Here is a 10,311-nt window from a genome sequence, read left to right as displayed (position 1 = left end):
TTGTTCACAAGGGGGAGAGATCTCATCCTTGATTAGGAAAAATGGTGTTCCAGTGAGTCCAGCAATCAAAATGTAGTTGGAGCATTTATTCAGGAAGTCATGAAATTTCCAAGTTTAAAATTTCATTTTCGTTTGCATAGATAATAATTCATATTTTTTTCCTTCTCCTTGTCTAAAGGGGACACATTGTGGCCAATGTAAGAGTGCTGGTGGACCAGCCGTTCAGAATTTCGTCAGTTGGTGGAATTGGTAAGGGCTGGTTTTGGAGTTAGTAAGGGAAGGGTAACTATTACCAACACTTTGAATTCTCTGAGTCATTACTTGATCTCCTATTTGGTTTCCTATGAAGTTAGATGATAGTTGTTTCTGTCCTGATATTCTCCCTGACAGGTTCATACTATCTATTTTCATATAGATACATTTTGACAATCTTCAGTCATTGTAATTCTGTATATCAATGCTGTTAATTTTGTTGGGTCACATGAACAACAGATCAAAAAATACTTGCTGGCTGGCGCCGTGGCTCAATAGGCTAATCCTCCGCCTGCGGTGCCGGCACACCAGGTTCTAGTCCCTGTCGGGGCGCTGGATTCTGTCCCGGTTGCCCCTCTTCCAGGCCAGCTCTCTGCTGTAGCCCTGGAGTGCAGTGGAGGATGGCCCAAGTGCTTGGGCCCTGCACCCGCATAGGAGACTAGGAGAAGCACCTGGCTCCTGGCTTCGGATCAGTGCAGTGTGCTGACCGCAACGGCCACTGGGGGGTGAACCAACAGAAAAGGAAGACCTTTCTCTCTGTCTCTCTCTCACTGTCCACTCTGCCTGTCAAAAAAAAAAAAAAAAAGATACTTGCTTTCCTTTGAGCAGTTATGCATATATGACAGAGTCATGTGCTGAACTGAAGGAAAAATTTCCCATGAACTTTATTTACATTTACATTGTGGTGCTAATGCAAAATGTAGGTCTTGTATATAGTTGTTTTATAGGTGCCTGCATGACTGTGTGGATGGATGGATGGCAGGAAGAACTGAAGAAATCATGATGAAAAAAGCATATGAAATAAAGAAGTTTTCATAAACACATTGATTTAAGGGGAAGAGTGGTAGACTGCATCCTATTTAATTATACCTTGCTATTGGCACTATTAGAATAGATGGAATTCACAACACAGATAGTTATGTAGAGACTGTGTATTTTTATTACATTTATTTTTTATTCAGTTAATTTTTTTTTTGCTGTTATGAAGGAAATTCTGTCTTTCTTTTATTCTCTATCTGGTTGCTACTGAATTACAATGAGCCCAACGACTAGAGTTGGGCCAGTCAAGAGCCAGGAGGTTTCTCCAGGTCACCCTCGGGGGTGCAGGGACCCAAGAGCTTGGCCATTTTTCACAGGCCATAAGCAGAGAGCTGGATTGGAGGAGGAGCAGCTGGGACACAAACAGGTGTCATATGGAATGCTGGTGTTGCAGGTAGAGACTTAGCCTACTATGACACAGCACCGGCCCTCTGAGTGTTTTTCATGTATACAATTGAAATTTACAATAAAAATGAAAAATTAACCTCACATTCCAAATTTTATTCTTACTGTCTTTCAATTACATACCTTTATTGTTTGATAACTCTATACCAAAGTTTTCAAATGGCTGTGATAATTTATAATGGTTATAGTTCCATTGTTCCTGACTTTAAAAGGAAAGTTTTAATTTTTTCTCCTAAGATTGATCCTGGTGGAGGGGCCGGCACTCTGTTTAGTGGGTAAAGCCAATGTCTGCAGTGCTGGCATCCCATATGGGCACTGGTTTGAGTTTCGGCTGCTCCACTTCTGATCCAGCTCCCTGTTAATGTGCCTGGGAAAGCAATTGAAGAAGGCTTAAGTCCTTGGGCCCCTGGACCCACATGGGAGACCCAGAAGAAGCTCCTGGCTCTTAGCTTCGGATTGGCACAGCTCCGGCCACTGTGTAATCTGGGAAGTGAATCAGCGGATGAAAGAACTCTCTTTCTGCCTCTGACTCTGTAATTCTGCCTTTCAAGTAAATAAATAAATCTTAAAAACAATTTATCCTGGCTTTTGTATTGGCATATACCATAACGCATTAGATAGATTGAGCCATAGTTTAATACATTCATCTATCTGTGTATAGCATACACACACACACACACACAGAGCTAGGAGAAATTTGCATTTCTTTGTCCTATATATTTATAATTTTCTTTAAAACACTGAATTTTATCACCTTTTAATAATATTGTCTTTTTTTAATCAAGTGTTATTGTTATAGTAATATAATTCTTAGAAATGAATCATCTTTGCAGTCTTCAAACAAACTCCATTTAAGTAATGTAATATTTTTAGTCACTTAATGCCTTATTTATTATTTTTGACTTAATATTTGAGATTGGTCTGCACTTTTTCACTTTTAGTGCTATTTTTATTAGGTTTTGAAGTAGATGTTCCCTTAGCTTTTAAAAAATGCATCTAAGTTGGGACCAGCGTTGTGGCATAGCAGATTAAGCCTCTGCCCGTTTTATCAGCATCCCATATAGGTGCCATTTCGAGTCCTGACTGCTCCACTTCTGGTCCAGCTCCCTGTTGATGTACCTGAGAAATCAGCAGATGATGGCCCAAGTGGTTGGGCCCCTGAATCCATGTGGGAAATCTGGATGAAGCCCCTGGCTTCAGCCTGGCCCAGCCCTGGCCATTGTGGCCGTGTGGGGAGTGAACCAGCAGATGGAAGATTTTCCCTTTGTCTCTTCTCTCTCTGTAACTCAGCCTTTCAAATAAAAATAAAAAAAACTTTCAAAATAAATGAATCTAAGAGTTTTAATCCTGGAAACAATTTTAATAATACTGAAGTTGTAGCAAATTAATCTCATTCTTTCCTGATTTTTGTTAATATTATTTAGAGTTATAAATTTTCCTTTGAACTTTTTCACATAGATTCTAATATTTGTATTAGAATTTTATATTTTTAATATTTTAAGTTCATTATTATTTTCATTCTTTACATAGTCTTCTTTCTTAGATGATTAGATAGATGATAAACAGACACATACTAAAGAGAGATTCCTCTACTTTTAAATACTCTGAAATATTTCTCTTTAGAATAAAAGTTAGGCACCCTAATCAAACATTTGTCTATGTATTTGTATGAATACAAATTTTTTTTTTTTTTTGACAGGCAGAGTGGACAGTGAGAGAGAGACAGAGAGAAAGGTCTTCCTTTTCCGTTGGTTCACCCTCCAGTGGCCGCCACGGCCGGCGCGCTGCGGCCGGTGCACCGCGCTGATCCGATGGCAGGAGCCAGGTGCTTCTCCTGGTCTCCCATGGGGTGCAGGGCCAAAGGACTTGGGCCATCCTCCACTGCACTCCCGGGCCACAGCAGAGAGCTGGCCTGGAAGAGGAGCAACCGGGACAGAATCCGGCGCCCCAACCGGGACTAGAACCTGGTGTGCCGGCGCCGCTAGGCAGAGGATTAGCCTAGTGAGCACCGGCCATGAATACAAAATTTTTTTAGATAAAAATAAAGCTTGTGTTTCTTTTTCTGAGAAATGTGTCCCGATAAAGCATTTGAGTTTTTGTTGATGGAACTTAAACTTTCCAATGCAGTTTATTTACCAGTCTCTTAAATGAGGCTTTAGAATTTTTACAATTAAAACTTTAAATGGTCTCCCATTTGAATTTAACAGGAATTCTATTATGATAACAATTGAGCTAGTTCTAACTTTATCTTGGCTCAAATCATATTATCACATGTGCCACATTGATTCACATAGGAGTAATCAAAGCTACAACTCACTGATATTTTAGAAATATTGAAAAAATCTTTATTTCTTTATTTCATTTAATTGGAAAGTAGCAAGAGAGGCAAACAGAGAGAGCTTCCATCACTGGTTCACTTTTCAAATGTCTACAAAAACCAGGACTGAATCAGGCTGAAACCAAGAGTCCAATTAAGTTATTCCATGTGGATGGGAGAGACCCAAGTATTGAGCCATCACCTAATGCCTCCTAGGGTGTACATTAGCGTGAAGATGGATTTAAAGCAGAGGAACCAGGACTCGAACTATGAACTCCAATATGGGATGCAGGTGTAACCAAATGATGTCCTTGACCCTAAACACCCAACCTGGGAGTATTTTTGATTATGAAGTTTATCACATGACATGGAAGTTGCTTCATGGTTAGCTGTAGGAAATTTTCTTCCAATTGTTAGTCATTGGACAACCTACGTTTGTTTTCTAAACTAATGTATTTTCTATGTTATGGACACTGTTTTTTATTATTGGTCAATGCTACTTTTTAAAAAGATTTTTATTTATTTATTTGAGAGGTAGAGTTACAGGGAGAGGGAGAGGGAGACAGTTCTTTCATCTGCTGGTTCACTCCCCAAATGGTTGCAACAGCTGGAGCTGGGCTGATCCGAAGCCAAGAGCCAGGATCTTCTTTGAGTCTCCCATGCTGGTGGAGGGGCCAAGCACTTGGGCCATCTTCTACTGTTTTCACAGGCCATACCAGAGAACTGGATTGGAAGAGGAGCAGCTGGGACATGAATCGGCGCCCATATGGAATTTGGGCACTGCAGGTGAAGGCTAAGCCTACTACACCACAGTGTCAGCCCCACTGATTTATCCTGAAAATGAAATTAAATTCTTCTTTCCTCTAGCATCTAGAAAAATTAGTGCTAAATTTTGGATCACCTCCAGAAATTTTGTGCATGGCATCAAAGCATTAATTTTATTTGGATGTTCTATCTCAAACTTAATCTTATTTTTCACTTCCATATTTCTTTTGCTTTATATTTCAGTTTTTAAGTAACAGAAGTCAAACACATATATAATTCTACTCAAATTTAATCAAAACCAGAGTTTATTATAATGTATTATTTTCTTAAAGAACCCAAAGAAAAGGATTTCATTTGACCCGAGGAACTAGCTAAAGCTATACATTGGAATGTTACCAGGGTTTTATCTCCATTTTATATGTCTGCTCATCTTTAAATAGCTACTTTTACATTTATTTTCTTTTCTTTTTAAGATTTATTTATTTATTTGAAAGGCAGAGTTACAGAGAAGAGAGAGAGAGAGAATTTCTATCCACTGGTTCACTCCCTAGATGGCCACAATAGCTGGAGTTGTGCTGATCCAAAGGCAGGAGCCAGGAGCTTCTTCTGGGTCTCCCATGTGGGTGCAGGGGCCCAAGCATCTGGGCCATCTTCTACTGCTTTCCCAAGCCATAGCAGAGAGCTGGATTGGAAGTGGAGCAGCTGGGACTCAAAGTGATGACATATGGGATGCCGGCACTGTAGGTGATAGCTTTACCTGCTATGCCACAACACCGGCCCCTTTACATTTACATTCAGAGAGAGAGTTGATTCCCAGTCCATGTGATGGCCTGTGGTCAGTATGAACACTGCGGAAGCTATAATCAGAGTTAAAGGAACTGAAAGTTGTTAATCAGTAGGTGAACGGAAGTATTAATTTCATTTAAAGCCATTCAAGTCAACTGTTTATTTTTTAAAATTATGAAAAATAGAACTAAAGACAATCATCAAACTAATAAACTAGAGGGACAGAGGCAAAATAAAAGGGAAAGGAAAACCATTGTTAACAGTGCACAATAATATGGTAATACTTTTGTTATGAACAAACACAATAAATACAAGCTGATGAAAACACAAGCTAAAACACATGAATTCTACTTGGTTACAACTACAAAATTCAGCTATACCTTGTTTATAAAAGATATACTGATAGTGTTACAGAAAGATGATTATCAAGCAAAACGGATTTTACATTAAATACATTATTACAGTTGAGAGCATTGTATGCAATAAAAAGAAGGTATTATGATTTTGGTGCTATGTGATCCTAACAACACACTCAAATGTGCAGATAAAGCACAAATTATACATAGAAACTGATAAGTATGCAATCAGAGATTTGTAATTTTACTAAATGTAATTTAGAAAATTAGTTGCTTGAGCAAACAAAAATTTCTATCAATACAGAAGATTAGAACAATACAATGTAGTAACCATGCATGTAATGTATACAAAATGATTAGGGAACAAATGATTCCCAAGCATACAAAATCTTTTAAAAAACAAGCACACTGGGTTCTAGTCCCTGTCGGGGCACCAATCCTGTCCCGGTTGCCCCTCTTCCAGGCCAGCTCTCTGCTGTGGCCAGGGAGTGCAGTGGAGGATGGCCCAACTCCTTGGGCCCTGCACCCCATGGGAGACCAGGATAAGCACCTGGCTCCTGCCATCGGATCAGCGCGGTGCGCCTACCGCGGCGGCCATTGGAGGGTGAACCAACGGCAAAAGGAAGACCTTTCTCTCTGTCTCTCTCTCACTGTCCACTCTGCCTGTCAAAAATAAAAAAAAAACAAACAAGCATAGAGGGGCTGGCACTGTGGCATAGCAGGTAAAGCTGCCACTTGCGGTGCCGGCATCCCATATGGGCGCTGGTTCGAGTCCTGGCTGCTTCACTTCCGATCCAGCTCTCTGCTATGGCCTGGGAAAGCAGTAGAAAATGGCCCAAGTCCTTGCGCCTCTGCACCCACGTGGGAGACCCAGAAGAAGCTCCTGGCTCCTGGCTTCAGACCAGCACAGCTCCGGCCATTGCAGTCAACAGGGGAGTGAACCAGCGGATGGATGATCTCTCTCTCTCTCTCTGTCTCTCCTTGTCCCTCTGTAGCTGTTTCAAATAAATAAATAAATCTTTAAAAACCAAACAAAACAACCCCCAAAAAACAAGCATAGAAACTGTGAAAAAAATTAGAAAGAAAGAACAATAAAATGTTAAGTAAATAGCAAAAGCATAGGCATTTGGAAGTTTTAAAATATATGCTAATATAATGTTTGTTGAAGAAGAAATAATAAAATATTCATATATAAAAATGTATGTTAGACAAGATAAGAAATGAAAAAGGACGTTGCAGAATTGTAATGTACCATTTCTATAAATTTAAACAAGAATTACTACTGTATGTATACATACAAAGGCACTAACATAACATGCATAGGAATTACTTAAAATATTTTCACGGCAGTGGATGCTTTTAGGAAGCCAGAAAGGGGAAAGAACGGAATTAGAGTGATAGTTGCATCTGTAATACATAATTTGTATTTTTTAAAAATTTTATTTGGGGTATACTAATTTCATGTATTTAATATACACAGATTCAGGAACATAGTGATGCTTCCAACCTCCTTTCCCTCCTGCCCACACTCCCACCCTTCTTCCTCCTCTCTCTCCTATTCCCACTCTTAATTTTTACAAAGACCTATTTTCAGTTTGCTTTATGCTCATAAGATTAACCCTACACTAAGTAAAGAATTCAACAAAGATCTAAAGCAAGAGTCAAGTGTTACCAACTCTTAAACTTGGATATTGGATGAAATATTCTTTACATTTTCTGAATTATAAAATATGTTATAATTATAATAACAGAATATCTTTAAGGTGGTAAGTCAGCAAAGTAAAACAAATGCCCTCCCTGTCGGAGGGAACTATTTCCATTCTGGCTCTGCCACTAAGGAGAACGTAGATCACTGGGTGGATTACATAACTTCAATAGGTCCCAATTCCTTATGCCACAGAATTTCCATGAATTGTTCACTAATTTTCAACTATCGTACAGTAGATGGATGCTCAATTACTTTTTATTCCCACATCTGCTGGGTAAACGAATGCATAAAGGGACAGTGTGACATTTATGTCTCAGGATCACGATAGTGAGTAGTGCACACGGGTCCTCGATTTGGAATCCAGGCAAATGTCGGATAAAGTGGACAAGAGGTGATCGTGTTTGTCTGCAGAGAGGTGTGCGCTGAGTCTTGTGATGTTCTGACCTTTATCTTTTGGCAGCAGCAAATAAACCATTGCTTTCTGCCATGTGAGAAAACTGCATCTTTGGTCATCATGTGTATTTTTTGTCCTGCTTTTTCAGTGTTTAGTTCAGAAAACAATTCCTAGGTGGCCTCTTCAGCATCGTCTATTCCTTTCAAAATAAAGTTCTTCGGTTTTGGATATGACTTTCCTGATAAAAGCGATAGATACATTCTTCTGGCAATATTTAATCTGATTCTTTACAAGGAAGCCTCCCTCCATCCCCCAAACGCAGGAATCTGTATACTATTAGACCCTTGTGATAATGACGTGAAATTTCTGGGCTACATGGTGCCAAAGTGACCAGTTGAGAAGTGAATAATTCTGTCAAGATGATTTTGTGGGGACTCTTTAGACAAAAATATGCTTAGATCTAAAAAAAATTAATTGGCCATTTTCCTGAACTCAGTTCTTTTTCAAATGAATTTATCAAAACCATCTGTAAGTCTAGACATGGCCAAAGATAAAGTATTCCCACTGGTATATTAAATAATGAAAATCAACAAATTAGAAAATGAATAGATCTTTAGGGAATATTAGTAATCCTGGTCAAATAATTAAAAAGATATTTTAAGTATTTTAAGTTTGGAATCTTTTTAAAGCCTACTCTCTTGGAAAAAAAAATTGGGGGGAGTTTCTTCACATCTGGGAGGCTGTGCCCAGTAGCCCTAAAGCTGGTGCCATGCCACAAGAGGAATATATTGAAGTAGACATCAAATGCTAGTGGTATTATTTGGATTATCACAGAAGAAGAGAAAAAAGGAAAGTCAAGGGGCTCATGATTGTTCAAGAGAAACAAAGATTAGTGGTCTGAAGGCTAAAGTCTACCATAAGCAGTGCTGTGCTGAGAAAATTATGAAAAACACAATCAAGATGCATAAGAAGGAAAACACCAACAAAAGAACAAGGGAAAGACTCCCCCAGGGAGAAGTCCTTGCAAATTTGCGGGACAGAGAGGCGCGATCCTTAGCCGAAGTACTCTCCAGTATGATTAAATAAAATAAGAGGAGAAAGCAGGAAAATGGGAAGACCCTCCTGTCTAGAGTTTGCTCCTGGGGAGAAACAGAAGTATTAAAATTTATTTGAACTGGAAAGAAAAAACAGAAGCCAGGGAAAAGAACGGTTGCTAAGGTTGGCTTTGTTGAAAATGGCTTTACATGAAAACCACTTAAATAAGAATGATTCATTAGGCCCATGGAATCACGTTTCAAGAAGGCCTGTATAATACATCCTGAACTGAAAGCCAGTTTTTACCTGTCAATATTTGGTGTAAAAGGAATTCATCATCCCCACTTTATACAATGTTGGGTGTTATTACTGTCATTGAGGTGAACTTGCTTTGAGTTGGGCCTTATGAAGCAAGAAGGCAAGGTGATAACAGGGGAAATATGCCTAGGTTACTAACAAGCTTGAAGATGATGGATGCATAAAAAGTCTTACTTTTTTGGCAGTGGTTTCACACAAGTAAGCCCTTATCATCATTGAAGACTATGAACTAAGTGGTAAAACTATGATTACTGTGATATTTCTGAATACTACCAAACAGCCTTACCTCACTGCAATCAGGAAGAGAATTATTCATAAAGGTGAAAAAAAAAACATTTTAAAGAAATCTACTCTCTTAGTACTCCAGAATGAATAATTTATTCAAATATTAATTTTTTTCAAAAAATTTTATTTATTTATTTGAGAGGTAGAGTTACAGACAGTGAGAGGCAGAGAGAGAGAGAGAGAGAGAGAGAGGTCTTCCATCCGCTGGTTCACTCCTCAATTGGTTGCAACGGCCGGAGCCGCACCGATCCAAAGCCAGGAGCCAGGAGCTTCTTCCTGATCTCCCACGCAGTGCAGGGGCCCAAGGACTTGAGCCATCGTCTACTGCTTTCCCAGGCCATAGCAGAGAGCTAGACTGAAAGAAGAGCAGCTGGGACTAGAATTGACACCCATATGGGATGCTGGTGCCGCGGGCAGAAGATTAACCTACTGAGCCACCATGCTGGCCCCTCAAATATTAATATTAAAAACAAAGTTAATTTACCATCTGGAGGCAATATTTTACAAGCTATAACTTAATTGCCTATTACCTATATAAAGTAGATCTAAGAAATAAACTGTGTTTTCTTCTCTTTTAAGAATATTATAGGTGGAATTATTGATTTTTAAAACCCAACAGCTATATATATGCTACATTATAGAATAATTAAATAGTAATTGTGTGGCCAATTTTTATTTATGAAAATAAGTAAATGATATGCTTCAAATTTTCCTTCAAGTCCTCTTTTCATTTTCACATGACCCAGACAAATATTCCCAGTGAAAGTTAAGTACAGAAACAGCTGTCCTTGGTTCCTCCATTTCATTATTGCTGTGAGAGATAAAGTGAAAGAATGACTGAATGAGCAAGTAAGTCTGGGACTTGGCACTG

The 10,311-nt window shown here is 39.0% G+C and overlaps 1 pseudogene; it reads left to right on the top strand.

Moving 5' to 3' along the window:
• Positions 1-8,571: 8,571 nt before the first annotated feature.
• On the top strand, positions 8,572-9,357 carry LOC133751709 (ribosome biogenesis protein NSA2 homolog; annotated as a pseudogene).
• The last annotated feature ends 954 nt before the right edge of the window (positions 9,358-10,311 follow it).

Source organism: Lepus europaeus, chromosome 2 (genome assembly GCF_033115175.1).
Source record: "Lepus europaeus isolate LE1 chromosome 2, mLepTim1.pri, whole genome shotgun sequence".
NCBI lineage: Eukaryota > Metazoa > Chordata > Mammalia > Lagomorpha > Leporidae > Lepus > Lepus europaeus.
Note: the sequence above shows the minus strand (reverse complement) of the source record. Positions and strands in the feature narration are given on the sequence as shown.